Raw genomic sequence first — 16,237 nt, 5'->3', positions numbered from 1 at the left:
AAAATTTGTACTAAGGATACCAATCGGATATATTTTATTTTTAAAATTAATTCATAGAATAAGTGTTAAGCATATTTGTTTTGAAATGAATGAGCATATTAGACGACAACAAATGTACTTTCTGCGTGAGTCAGAACGAAAGTATTGAACATTTCTTATGTGACTGCAATATTACTTGAAAGTTTTGGTGCCGTTGTATTCAACATTTGCACCTTGTTGGCCAATTTTTTTTTAATATTTATCTAATAAAATAGATATTTTTAGGAATTGAACAATTTGACACTTTGTATCGTTCCTTGCTTATCTCGGCTAAATAATATATTTACGCTTTCGTATTCGAGATGCAGAATTTTTCCAATTAAGTTTTTAAGCAAACAGTTGAAATGCATAAAAAACATGGAAGAATACATTGCTAAATTGTATAAAAAAAGATTACTAATTGTCCCAAATTGGACCTAAGTATGAATAATTTTTCTCCTTTCAATTGGATATCTTTATTTGGGTTTATTCTGATGGAAAACAGGAGCAAATACTGTAGTATCCCAGTCTAATACTGTAATATCACAGTCTACGACAAAAAGCTCTAATATTACAGTCTATAACAAAATACTATAACATCACACAGTATATGACAAAATATTGCAATCTCAGAGTCTGTAACAAAATACTGTAATACCGGTATCACATCGTCGATCACAAAATAATGTAATATCACATATTCGATAACAAGATACTGTAATATCACACACTCTATACCAAAATACCATAATATAACATAGTCAGTAATAAAATACTATAGTATCACATACTCAATAACAAAATACTGTAATATCACAGTGTATAAAAAATAATATAATATCACATAGTCGATAGCAAAATACCGTAATATCACATAGTCTTTAACTAAATACTGTAATTTCACATAGCCGACAGAAAAATACTGTAATATCATAGTCGATAACAAAATGCTGTAATATCACATAGTCTATAACAAAATACTGTAATATCACAAAGTCGATAACAAAATACTTTAATATCATACAGTTTACAACAAAATAATGTAATATCACACAAGTTTGTATCACTTAGACATTGCATACTCGTGTTTGTATATTTAATATGTGTATCAGCAGGGCCGGCGCCAGACTATCTGGCAACCTAGGCAAGGTTAGATTCTGGCGCCCCCCTCCCCCCGGAAAATATAAATTTCAAAATTTATAAACAATAAATTTAAAATAAAAAAATCAACATTTGAGCACAGACCAAGGGTAATTTTTAAAAAAATTTACCCCTCTGTGCTCAAATGTCCGGAGACCCCCCCAAAAAGCACTACTTGATACTATTTTATTTGAAAAATTAAGACAAGAATAAACAAACATAAAGACGGACATTTAAATACCCAACACAGGCCATTTCTTTCCTTGTTTATATCATTAAAATAAGGAGTTACCCTCCTCAGTTTGGTTTCCGCGGCAAACTGAAGGTTTCGTATACGCGTGATTCCACGGAAAAACTCGTGGCCTATAAAAACACGCGAACTTAATTACGTCCTGAAAGTTTCGTATACGCGCGATTTTCACTCACTCATTTTGCTTCTTCCGGTCAGCCTGGTGTTTCGGTCAGACTGAATCTACCCGATTATTTGTCCCTGTATGAAATAAACCAGGATAAAAAACGATCCTCAATAAAACTGAAATTTATTTATTTATTTTTCAAAACTGTTCTTGATTTGGAGAAATGCGCCCCCTGAAATCAGCGCCCTAGGCGGCTGCCTAGTTTGCCTATATGGTAGCGCTGGCCCTGTATATCAGAAGAGAGTGCGATATTAAATGCATGTGTGTGTGTGTTTTGTTTATTTTTTATATTGCTTTTTTTTACTTCCCTTTTCTTTTTATGTACATCATATTTATTTATACCTGGATTATGTGATAATTCGAAATGTTTGATTCTAAGGTGACTTTTTGGAGGGTGTTTCTCAATCCAGTAGTCAACCTATTACCGACTTAATAATAATAATAATAATAATAACAATATTAAAATGTTTATGACAGCAGATATCGATTTTACCATGCTTTCAGTCTCACAAATTATCATTGGCCTTCATTAAAAATAAACGTTGAAAACGGCACATTATAAAGCTTATTGAAAACACCTTTTGAGCCAGCTACAAGATGGGAGAAGGGTCTCGGGGGGTGGGGTGGGGTACGTCCTAGTCCTGCCCAACGGTACAACAACAAGCGGTTTTCCTTTTTCGTCAAGATGTCGTTTCCGCTGCCAACGGTCATTTGTCTGAAAGGTTTGCACTTGTGCTGTCCTTCCAAGAAACATCAAATAAATGACCAATCAACAGCTAGTATATTACATGAAAAACTCCCCCTGTTAGGGGTGGGCCAAAAGCCCTACTTTAAATCTACTCAAATAAAAATAAAAAAATCCTTTTTGGTTCATTCTAAGCACAGTCTTATTCATATAAATTATAAATATAAAAGAAAAGAACATCTAACATTTCTATTGTTTTCGTGGATTGGAAATAAGTAACACCTCAGTTTCATGTTACTTCACCCACGTATTTGCACTTTTGATTTGTAAATTTATTTATATCACTTATAAATTAGTACCTTGAGATGAGATGACAAGACAAGACGGGACATAAGATTTATTTATAGTCGGCATGATTCAAAACAACATTTCAGTTTAAGTTCTATTGAGCTTTGTACCAACATGACATAAAAGAAATAAAGACATTAAATCAACATGATTCCCAGGACAATATCAATTAAAAGTGAATTTAGGCAAAAAAAAATAAAATAAAAAAATAACACGTTAAGGTGATCTGAATAATGCTAACAAGGCTTCGTTATTTAAAAAATAGATTAAAATCGGAATTTAAATTAAATTTAAGTCAAAAACACCAATTTAAGACTAACATCATTATGAGACAAAGAAATGAGCTAACAGTAGGACACTCGATGGCACACAAGACAAGGACAGTAAAACAAATGGTAACACACATAATAGCTGTCGTCATCATAGGTTGGGGGTGGGGGTATTATTTGCCGATATAATATTTACAGTTTTTACCATTCCAAGACAAACTACTGATCTAACTGAATTAAAATTTGATTGGTCTCTAAAATGATTAATTAGGTAGTCGATTCCACTGAGTCTAAATCTAAAATAGATTTGGTCATATTTTTAGGTTTTAATTCTTGGGATGTTTTTTTGTTCTATTTGAATATCCACGATTTTGTTTATTGATTTGTGATGACACGGGGCTTGGGGTAGGTTAAAATGGCCATTATTTTCACAAGAAATTTGAGGGGTTGGTGTTGTGGTGTCGGTATAGGGTGCTTAATTTACGCGTAAGGCAAAATACCAGATTAATGCACCGTTTCAGATTGCATCAAGTCGCGTGTAAGTTCCAAAATTAAAAAAAATATGACGTACTTCATATGAGAGGTTACGACTTCTAGATTTAATGGAGGATGATCATGAAGTAAAAGGGACATAATATGAGTTGATGCCTTTATCGCAGTACCAGCTCTTTCACGGTTTTTAAGCAATGTTTTGTGACAAGCAGTATTCTCCTTGTTTACATTTAAACGTTATTAGGCAGGCTCTAGTAACAGTCAATGCTTATTGTGCTGTTGTTATTTTATTTACTTTTTCAAAATGGGTATACTGTTTTTAGAATATAATTACACATACTTTTGAATGGTGATAATTAATTTTATTTAGATCACCACACATCCACGTTCCTTTTAGGAAGACATACAGCAAAAATCAATGTTAAAGAACGTAGACATTTTTGAACGAGGTCAAATATTGAATGTCGCGCGTTGTGATCTCACAAGGAAAGCTGTGCGTGTTGAAAAACATTCGTACTACCCTGTCATTTATTATGACTGACCCACCATACTCATTCTTTTCCCAATTTAATATCTGGCCACGACTTTAAAACTCCATAGCGATCAATAATTTTCGTCAGCGATTTGTTGTTGTTGACTTTTAATGTGCAACATGCTGGACTCCATAGCTATCGTCGCTGTGGCGTTATTGGGCATCGGGTGGGGGTGGGTCGTGTCCTTCTGTAGTCGGCAGATAGACAATACGCTTACTTAATATTTGACGACTAATTGCAATGTTGTTGAAAAAAGTATCTATCTCTCCTTCTGTAAATATGATTTAATTTGACTTCTCACTTTGGTTCAGGGCCGGACTACCCATTATGCACACAATATTTCATGCTAAATGAGTAAATGGGTATACATGACCCGTGTGACTTCTACTATACACTGATCCATGAAGTGGAAAAAACTAGTTTGCATCAGCATTGGTAAATGACTACCGCCTGCTGACATCATCACACTCCATGTTAGTGCAGTGGGAAAGTGCAGAAAGTTCTTGTCCAAATTTTACAAGTTCCTGTGTTATTAAAAACCGATATTTAGTGGCAATGTCGCAGAGTGATTCTTGTCTTGAACACGGTACCGTGGCACTTTAATGCGACGGAACACTGGAAGGCGCTACACTGAATTCTAAATCAAGTACATCCACAATTATACATTCCGAACTGGGTGGAAACCACACAGGACTGTAACTAAAACGATAATCCATGTTTGCACGAAAGGACGAAATTGTTTCGCCCGGAAAACTAAAACGACGAGGACATTCTTTTTATTGTTAACATCTCATTTAAAAACATTCAGATGTGTATAGTTTCTTTCTTTGTAAAGGGCCACTACATGTACAGGTACATTCAGACGGGTGTAGTACGTTTTCGTTGATGGGACGTTTTTCGTACCCAGTATGCTATTTTATTTTCTATTCAAATTAGTTTCATTTAATGTAAATGAACTGTGAACATTTGTTATTATTTGTTTTTATTGTTAAAATGAAAAAGTCAACACTTTAAAATGTTTAAAGTACAATAAAAATATAAAATGAATGAGTTTAAAATGGATTTTAAAGTAACATTATGTATACATAAGTATTAAATCACATTAAGTCATAAGAATAAGTTTATAAATAGTTTAAGACATAAAAATAAAATAAAACAACTTAATCGACAGGCTGTTATGCAGTATTGAAGACATTTACAAAGTGATCAGATTGAAATTATAAAATATCATAGAGACAAAGAATAAAGGAAATTGACATTGAACAAAATAATGTAGCGTCAATAGGAAAAATAATTGAGTGATAAATATAGTAGTATATCTTCTGTTTAAAATGTTACCAACAATTGTGTGAAATTAAGTTATATGAACAGTTTTTGAAATTGGCAGATAAAAACCCCAGTTGTGAAATTACCAAGTTATAAAACAAACAGTTTATGAAATGACTGACATTCCATTTTAACCATCTCTGCTATTTCTGCAAAACAATGTAAGAATAAGATTCCTTATTTCAGATTGCACCATTCATGACTCTGAACTAAGGTATCAATATATTTCAAGCATAAAAGATCGTACATGTTTTGTGTACAAATATGGAGACACATGTACACTTACAAAGTGTCTGTCATTGTTAAGGAAAAAATTCTATAGGATATTAAAGAGTAATTTGTTCCATCTATGATCTGAGAATTAAAACATATCACAAGTTTGAAATATATTTCAAGATACTATTCTCAGCATGAAATATTCTTATCATTTAAAATACATACTTGCTCATTACTTATTGAAAACTACCATAAATACATTATTATTTACAGACATTCTAGAGTCACTGTTCCATCTTGGAAGTCTTAATAGTTAAAAATAAGACTATTTTAATAAACAGTAAAAATTAAACTCTATTTTTATACTTCTTTTAAATTTGTTAACAGCAATGCACAATAAATTGTAAAGCAATAAGATTTAAGCAGTCTAATTTTAATAAAATAATTTGTTTGAGTACACATAAATCTGTAATGTCTCATCATATCTTTATCGTCTGATCCATTGGATTCTAAAATATGTACAACTGTTTACATGTCCAAAAGCATGACCATTAGGAAGTACAGAGGGAGGAGATGGTAATTTGAAAGAACACCGAGTGATAAACCAGTTTGTTTATTATGCATTATAACAATCATTTAATTGTTTCTTTTTGCTTTGCTTGATTGATTACATCAAAGGAATTGGATTCCCACTTTACATAGTATTACTTGTTGCCACACCATTTAATATCAATCATGTTGATGGGTATCTTTATTGTTGAGCAGCTTTTTTAAGTGTCCAGTGATTGACCGTATCAAATGTTTTCCTAGCATCTGAAAAACAGACTTTCTCATTAAGTATTTACCAGAGTTGGACAAAGTTATTGCTGTAAAACCCATTAATCAGTCATATGCATAGGACAAGTAGTTATGACTTACAAATTGCTGTACATTAAGGAAAATCTATTTTGTTTTATAATAATGCTGATCTTTTAGTATAAATCAGTTTTTAGTAGGCTGTTTGGTCAGAGCAGTTGATGTTGTATTTCATATGTTTCAGTTCACAAAGGAAGACCAGGAAGTAGGTCAGCATTGATTGGCATTAAAGTAGCATGATGGACAGACTAGGGTATGAAATATTCTCATATCACTCATATGAGAAAATGTGTAAGATCCATTGGACTTGATGACAAGTTGTGAATGAAGACCAGGAAGTAGGTCAGCATTGATTGGCATTAAAGTAGCATGATGGACAGACTAGGGTATGAAATATTCTCATATCACTCATATGAGAAAATGTGTAAGATCCATTGGACTTGACGACAAGTTGTGAATGAAGACCAGGAAGTAGGTCAGCATTGATTGGCATTAAAGTAGCATGATGGACAGACTAGGGTATGAAATATTCTCATGTCACTCATATGAGAAAATGTGTAAGATCCATTAGACTGACGACAAGTTGTGAATGAAGGTGCCTTAGGTCTCACTAGATGGTTTGATTTTTCTCCCCCGATTCATTTTTAAGATGGAGGGCATGTGCTTTGTGTTTATAAATTCCAACAGAAACTAAATCTGGTCTATAAGACATTAAGAAATTTTGTCAAGCATTTCAAATCCCATTCACTCTGCTAAAAATCATGTCCTCATTATCTCTGTAGCATGAATCTGACTTATTAAGGCATTATAACAGCACACTAGGAATAAAACATTGTAGAAGGGAGCTAACTCAACAATGTCATAGTTAATTTGTCACTTCTCACCCATTATATAATAACCTTCTTAAACCGTTGAAGTTTAATCAAGGTGTTTTAATTGAATTATTTTACTTTGTTATTAAGTTTCATTATATCTACAGTACATAGTTTACATACTTCCATAATAAAATGAGGATTGATTTAATTGTATGCCTTTATGTTCCTATCTACACAGACTGCAATATTTAAAACAATAAATATCATTCTGTTTAGAGAAATTAAATGTATAATGGCCTTTCAATACACCACTGATCTAATATTTGGTGCAAATCAGTAATTTTATGGCATTTTAAGTAAGAAAACTGTCAAATTAGGCAGGTGTACAACTTCAGCAGGTACAGAGTGATTTAATTAAGAGGGAAACAAATAAAACATGCAGTGCATCATCTACTGTTTTTCTTGCATCATCCTGATATGTATATTTCAGAAATTGAACATGTTTCCCATACTTGTCACAACAAAATATGCACAGTCCAATTCATTTATGAATAATACTGCATGTTGTTGGGATGTGACACATGCCTAGTTGAAAAGCCACAAGCAAAATTTGATTTTTAATGTGAAAATAATGCTAACATTATCATCAGTCTAATAGTGTCAGGCTTCTTTTCTGTTGAAGTTCTCCTTGTCTTTTTCTTATAGACCTGAAGGTCCTGGATAGCACAACAGCAGAAGTGGTACTTGTAGATGTAAGAATATCGTCTATTATATTTCCTCAGAAGTCATCTGCAGCACCAGTTGCTATGGAGATTTTACAGGCTGAGATGTATACACATCAACTTTATTTGAGTCTTAGACATTAAGGTATGATGAATGTCCTGTTTTAAATTGTATTTATGAATCCAGTGAATGATTGCTGATCAGTGTATGTATGCCGCACAACATGCACACAGCTTAAACACTTAAGTATGCACATTTTATACATTTACTGCAAAAAACTAAACTCCTTTTGAGATTTCTCAAAGACTCTTAACATTTTTTTTTACTATATAATTAATTATTTTAATACATAATTAATAGCACTGGGCACTAACATTGCAGGCATTTATAAACTATGAAACTTGATGAAGCGGATATGTGAGTAATGTAAATTTAGGTTCAAGTGGGAAGGGTCAAAGACGAAGTGTGACGGTGTCTCATAGCTGTTGCTCGATATGAAAACATCTGGACCATTGGGGGAATGCAATAAATTAAGCAAATGAACATTTTGAAATTGTTAACAAATTTGGATGGCATTTTATTCAGAATTACCCACCATTTTCAAACAGAGTCTTTATTTCATTAATCACACTTGCATGTAAGTTCTTAAAGCCTCACTGGATAGTTTGTATTTGACACCCTTCTAAATTTGAATGTAGAGTGTATGAACCTAAAAAGCATAAGCCTTGTTAGCATGGAAAGTTAATCTGGATTACATTTACTTGGAGTTAGGCATGAAAATGAATTGGTTTGTTGCTGACTGTCTTTGACAGTTAGACTTGTATAGGAGATCAAATGCATATCTTGGGCTTCAAATAAAAGGCCATCATGGTTTAGATGTTTGGTTAGGGTTTTAATTATACATAGGGCCAATATATTTTGTTTGAACTGCATTGTTGCAGGAAATATTTAAAACAGTTCCTGACTGTCAGAAATTACAACTTTGAAAGAAGTGTTTGTGGGTTGTGTTTATTCAGTGTAAAAGCTATCAAATTTAAATGTGACTGTGTTTAAAATATTGAAGGCAGTGAATGACAAATCTCAAATATGTGCATTAGTTAGATGGTTATGAAATGGAAAACTGAAAACCCACACAAAATTTTCATAGGCCACATTTTTCAATGGATAAAAATTGACATTTAATGTGCCATTACAAAACATGAAGATATATACAATCGTAAGGTGATAAAATGTTTACAAAAACAAAGAAACAAACTAAGTACATAAATAAGTTTAGATAATTATATTGTTTTTGTAATAAGAATGTTGTTAACATTCATCACTCATTATAATTTAAACTTGACAAATACATAATCAGTTGAAACTGCATTTGCCCAGTTGCTACAAGAAAGTATATATGGTTGAAATGTTGGGATGCCATTTTCAGTTTTTGTTAAATAAATGAAAGAAGCAAGTAGTATTGTTTAAATTTCAAAACAAATGAAAATAAAATATTGGATAAAATGGCATAAATAGGTATTTACACCACAATGCTGTGCTGCAGTTTATACATGCACCTATACTGTAGTTGGTAACCCAAAAGGCAGTTTATACCCTGCTTCTGATTTGAAAATGAAATGCCTGAAGGATATATGAAAAATGCACAAAACTTGACAATTTCAGTAATTAATTTATAATTTCAAACCTGATTGTCACCAGTGGTCCTAACATTGTCATCCTTGCATTTCAAGACAAACATTTCACTGCTAATAATGTGATCATGTTTACATGGGCAAATCTGTTTTGATGAATTTGCACAATAAGTTTACAATTCAGCAAACTGCTTGCTCTGCATGTTTTCAAATTTAAGGCATAATATTTCCATCACATTTCCATTTTTTTGGGCAGTGGAGGAATATTAAAATTAAAAATTTAAATACTGGATACAGTCAGTACAGTGTAACCTTTTATGTATGTGTAGTCTAAAATCTGCACCTCATCACTGTAAATGGAATTTTCATGGGAACCACATTCATTTGTCTGCGTCAAATCATTTTTCTGGATTGAACTGATTACAACTCTATGGTCTTCAGCTAAGTAACAGAAAAGAGCAAAAACCAAGAAGTTTAGTAAAATTAAACAAATAATTTATTTCCCTGGAATAAAAAGTGAATATTTAAAACGAACTTATAGTATTGTGAATTAAATCCCAAATAGTACTTAAAGTTCTATCACAAGTTCCAATGTATAGAGTATTTCGATTGAATTCTAATATTGAATGGGCTGATGTGACATTAGTCTTGGATGGGCTGATGTGACAACAGTTTTGATACATCACAATGATATAGTCAAGAATGACTTTTAATCAATTCATAATAATTCCAAAATAGTGATTTAGTCCAAAAGATCACTTTGTAATTCCAGTTAATAATTTAAATAAATGATCCTCTCAAATTATAACTGAACATGACTAAAATACTGATTCCACTATAGATTATAAGATAAGAATGAATACTTTTGATGTAAGCAACATTATTGTAAAAATCTAAGATACAATAAGATGATCAGGATGACGGTCAGATGTTCATTTCCAGAACATTCTAAGTTGTTAACAAGGTCAAGTCTTTTACTAAAATTTAGTAAAGAGCATGACAAATATCAGATGGACTCAGAATTTCCAAGGTGAAAACTAATGTCCTGAACTCAGATCCATAAACATGTTTAACAAAGATGACTTTGTCAGATATGCCCAAATTTCTATCCCCAATTATGGACAAAGGCCACTCATGCCTTAGAACCTGCTTAGTATATCTTAGTATCTTATATGGCTTGATTTGGTTTAATAGCTTTCTTGCTCAACTTGTCATAAATACAGAAGATCCTATAGGTTGGTTTGTCATCCTTCATCTGCCCATACATTAGTACAAGTTTGTTACCAACACTCCTCCTAAACTACCAGGAGGATTGCTATAAAAATTTGCACGCACATTTATTCCATGGTCTGGTTGGTCCTAAATGAAAATGGTGCCAGTTGGAAATATTGAAATTCCTCTAACATTACTGGTCATGAATGGAAAGAATTCTTATGTCTTATTTGGTCCTAAATGGAAATAAATTTGATATCCACTATAGCCATCATGGTAGCCATTCGGCCAGTAGTGGGAATTTCAGGCACAGCTGGTTCTGCTGTAGCTTTGATATATATTGGTTCACACATGCATTATTTAAAAAGCTCTTCACACTCAAGCTTCATTTGGTATTAAACATATCAAATATCAACATGACTGCATATTCAGTGTGAAAGCAGTCGATGCTCAAAAACAGCATAAATGAGTGTTTATGCTGGAAATGTACTGCAGTATTGCAGCATAAGTACAGTATTTTACCAACATAAGTACATTATTTTACTAGCATAAGTACTTTATTTTACCAGCATAAGTAACAGTATTTGACCAGCATAAGTACAGTATTTGACCATCATAAGTACAGTATCTTACCAGCATAAGTACAGTGTCTTACTAGCATAAGTACCTTTTTTTGCTAGCATAAGTACAGTATTTTACTAGCATAAGTAAAGTATCTTACTATCATAAGTACAGTATTTGACCAGCAAAAGTACAGTATTTGACCAGCATAAGTACAGAATTTGACCAGCATAAGTACAGTATTTTACCAGCATAGGTACATTATTTTACCACCATAACTTCATTATTTTATCAGCATAACTACATTATCTGACCAGCATAAGTACATTATTTGACCAACATAAGTACAGTATTTGACCAGCATAAGTACATTATTTGACCAACATAAGTACAGTATTTGACCAGCATAAGTACATTATTTGACCAACATAAGTACATTATCCTACCAGCATAAGTACAGTATCTTACCAGCATTAGTACAGTATTTTACTGGCATAAGTACAGTATTTTACTAGCATGAGTATAGTATTTGACCAACATAAGTACAGTATTTGACCAGCATAAGTACTTTATTTTACCAGCATAAGTACAGTATTTGACCAGCATAAGTACAGTATTTGACCAGCATAAATACAGTATTTGACCAGCATAAGTACTTTATTTTACCAGCATAAGTACAGTATTTAACCAGTATAAGTACAATATTTGACCAGCATAAGTACCTTATTTTACCAGCATAAGTACAGTATTTGACCAGCATAGGTAGAGTATTTGACCGACATAATTACAGTATTTTACCAGCATAAATACATTATTTTACCAGTATAAATACATTATTTTACCAGCATAAGTACTTTATTTTACCAGCATAAGTACAGTATCTTACCAGCATTAGTAGAGTATTTGACCATCATAAGTACAGTATTTGACCAGCATAAGTACAGTATTTTACCAGCATAAGTACAATGTTTTACCTGCATAAGTACAGTATTTGACCAGCATAAGTACAGTATTTGACTGACATAAGTACAGTATTTGACCAGCATAAGTACATTTTTTACCAACATAGTGCATTATTTTACCAGCATAACTACATTATTTTACCAGCATAAGTACATTATTTTACCAGCATAACTACATTATTTTACCAGCATAAGTACATTATTTTACCAGCATAAGTACATTATTTTACCAGCATAACTACATTATTTTACCAGCATAAGTACATTATTTGACCAGCATAAGTACAGTATTTGACTGACATAAGTACAGTATTTGACCAGCATAAGTACATTTTTTACCAACATAGTGCATTATTTTACCAGCATAAGTACATTATTTGACCAGCATAAGTACAGTATTTGACCAGCACAAGTACAATGTTTTACCAGCATAAGTACAGTATTTTACCAGGAGAGGTACAAGACATATTGCATCTACACTACATGGTACAGTTCTCCAAGGGATCAGTTAAAACGTTAATTCAGGTTTATTACTTTGAGTAACATAATCAAGTTATTTTATAACCTTTACATACAATAATATTTAGATAGTTTATGTGATAAAAACATAGCAGGCTGGCATCTCTATATAAAGCATCAAGGCTAATATCATAACAATCAGAAGAGGAAAGGTCAACCTAGAAATTAAAAACACTGTCTGTTGGAGACCAAATTAATTGAGGAAAGCCAAGCCATCTATGTACAGTTCAAATGACAATTCCACAACAGTCAGCCTGATAACACTCCATCTGAGATCAATATGTACCAATCAGTATAAAGTTCCCAAAACAAATAAGTAATTATTCAGAGGCAGTTTCCAACACTAAGGAACTTTGAATGGGATTAATTCAAAATAATACCCATCTGTATGGTACTAATGGCACACTGTATAAGTTTTGACTGTATGAAATACTACCCATCTGTATGGTACTAATGGCACACTGTATGAGCTTTGACGGTATGAAATACTACTCATCTGTGTGGTACTGATGGCATACTGTATGAGTTTCGACTGTTTGGGGGAGAGAAGTCAGCAAGGACACACACATATCACCCTCTTTAACTCAAATAATAATAACAAATAATATTAATAATATTAATAACAATAATAGTGTTATGATTATATATATATATATATATATATATATATATATATATATATATATATATATATATATATATATATATATAATTGTTATTAGAATTATTATTATACATATTATAAATACCTCTTAATTTTAAGTATGATTTATAGTCTTCTGTAGAGTGCACATAACAGTTTTGGAATTAGATTTCATTACCTCCATATGGAATTAGATGGGAAACATACGTGTATATGAAGTTTGCTTGTGTAAATGGAGTTAGAGCTAGAGGGGGAAACACTTGTATATATGTAGTTAGAGGGGAAATGTGTATATGGAGTTAGAGCTAGTGGGGAAACACTTGTGTATATTTTGTTAGAGGGGACAAACTTGTGTAATGGAGTTGGAGGGGAAACACATGTGCATATGGAGTTAGAGGGGAAACACCTGTGTATATGGAGTTAGAGGGGAAACCCTTCCATATAGGAAGTTAGAGCTAGAGTGGAAATATTTGTGTATATGGAGATAGAGGGGAAACATTTGTATATAGGGAGTTGGATTGGAAACACGCAAGTATCGGGGGTTAAGAGCTAGAGGGAAAATACTCATGTATACGGAGTTAGAGGGAAACACTTGTATTTATATGGAGCTCAAGCGGAAACACTTGTATATATGGAGCTCAAGCGGAAACACTTGTATATATGGAGCTCAAGCGGAAACACTTGTATATATGGAGCTCAAGCGGAAACATTTGCATAGAGGGAGTTAGAGCTACAGTGGAAACATTTGTGTATATGGAGATAGAGGGGAAACATTTGTATATAGGGAGTTAGAGCTAGAATGGAATCACTTGTGTATCTGGAGTTAGAGGGGAAACATTTCTCTATATATTTATACTGGATAGAGGTGTGTTGTGATAACAAACAAAAACCTGTGGATAATGCTACCTGTCTGCATACTTCCATTTTGTATTCAAATGCAGTACAGTATTTTACATGTACACTGGACTTCATTTAAAAATAAGTTATTTTCTTCATATCTATTTCCAGTTTCAATTGAGCTTCATCTCAAAGGTCATGAAGATGGAATCTACTTTGCTTTTGATTGTTGTGCAAGTAGTGACAGGTAATGATATTTTCTATACACTTTATGTGCAACTTGAATGAATTTATCACAAAATATAGCAGTAACATTGGGGCTTTCTAGGATACATTTTTAGCAGTTCCAAAGATGCTGTCAAATATTTGCTTTGAGGATGGTTGCGGTAGAGGAGAGTTATGGTAGATGTGTGGGAACAAGGGTGCTGATATTTAAGTTTTAAGTCAAGACTCATATGTTTAAGAAATCAGTACATAATTTAGAATAGTTTTATTATTTTTATGTAGGCTTTTGTCCACTCTAAGTAAATAGAAAACAAAATAATCTTCTGATAACTTCTAAGTAAAAGAGGTGAAGAATCATATAAAATAATACTTACCCTATCAAGTTACTTTAACACATTAATCCCTTAGCGACGACTTAACAGGGAAGGAAGTAGTAGCTTACTGCCGAGCTCTGTAATGTCATGGTCATGCATGATACACTAAAATGGGTGATATTATACAAAGGTAGACAGATGTAGCTCTACAATGATACCAAATAATCTGGAATATCTAGTTGCACTACAAAAGACATATAAAAAAAACTAATTTTTTGCACCCAACTTTTTATTTACCCAAAATTCGCCTGTGGTCAAAATCCGATTTTGTGTCTGGATTTTAGACTTTTTGGTCTCATAGCTAAGGCAAACCAGTATGTACTGCAGAAAGACAGATAAGCCTTTGCAAAAAGTAGGATAAGATGGGCATTTGGAATAAAGAGTGTTCTCCATACAAAAATAATGGCTCTGATTAGCCCCCCCAAAAAAGAAAAAAAAGAACTCCAATTTTTACCCTTCTGCTCATTCTTGAGTCAAATAGCCAATGAAAAATGATGTTTTTAACACAGCTAGGCATTATGTTATTGAAAGATGACCGGGGATTTGGTGTTTTCGGGTCTATTCAGAAATAGCTTTCAAAATGTGTTTCCTTCTCGATTTTCAGGCGAAAATGACAAAAAGCTCCAGGGGTTGATGTGTTAAAAAAATGTAAGAAAATATTGAAAACTGGTAAAAAAATATTTCACTATTCCTTAGGTTACTGACACATATTGCAAATAACATGTTTAAAACTACATTACTGACCTGATGAGAAAATTTGAATTTCAATCATTAAAACATTAACAAACCATGTCATCAATATTGTTGTTGTTGTTGTTCTAGGGTTTAACGCCATTTTTCAGCACAAGATAGGCTATACATGGCGGCCAGTATAACTGGTGGAGGAAGAACCCTGTTATGTTTATATGGGCTTTTGTCCACTCTAAGTAAATAGAAAACAAAATAATCTTCTAATAACTTCTAAGTACAAGAGGTGAAGAATCAATATAAATGATGCTAACCCTATCAAGTTACTTTAATCTTCAGTGGTCATGAATAATCATTAGTTATTTGTCTTGTTATTCTTTCAGTTCAAAATTCATCAAAGTGAGTCATTTTGAGCGTAGGTTTTCTGTCTGTACAAACGAAAAACTATTAAACAAGACTGTTGACAGTTATGTAATTGAAGAATGTGGTACATATAGATGCAAATAAAGGTACTGATATATGTACTGTGGTGAAATTGCGGTGAACAAAACTTTCAGAACAATAAGCATTACTAAATGAATCTGACATATCTCTCCCAACATTTTGGACTTGCCCATGCACAAGTACCTTGCAACCTTTAGCTTGTCTGGGCTAGTTTTGAGCTTTATCCCAAAATTTGGGCAATCAGATTTGTAAAGCCCTGATATGGGGTAATGTTCAACAAATAATATACATAATGATAAACAGAAA

General features: G+C 32.7%; 1 long non-coding RNA gene across 1 annotated transcript; it reads left to right on the top strand.

Moving 5' to 3' along the window:
• The first annotated feature begins 4,456 nt into the window (after positions 1-4,456).
• On the top strand, positions 4,457-14,537 carry LOC149802455 (uncharacterized). Its single transcript, XR_016419915.1, has 3 exons — positions 4,457-4,753; positions 7,819-7,980; positions 14,373-14,537. It is a non-coding gene; the product is annotated as an uncharacterized LOC149802455 (long non-coding RNA).
• Positions 14,538-16,237: the final 1,700 nt, after the last annotated feature.

Source organism: Sinohyriopsis cumingii, chromosome 3, assembly GCF_028554795.1.
Source record: "Sinohyriopsis cumingii isolate HCF-2022 chromosome 3, ASM2855479v2, whole genome shotgun sequence".
In the NCBI taxonomy this organism is placed as follows: domain Eukaryota; kingdom Metazoa; phylum Mollusca; class Bivalvia; order Unionida; family Unionidae; genus Sinohyriopsis; species Sinohyriopsis cumingii.
The sequence above is the reverse complement of the archived record's forward strand: the minus strand, read 5'-3'. Positions and strand labels throughout refer to the sequence as shown.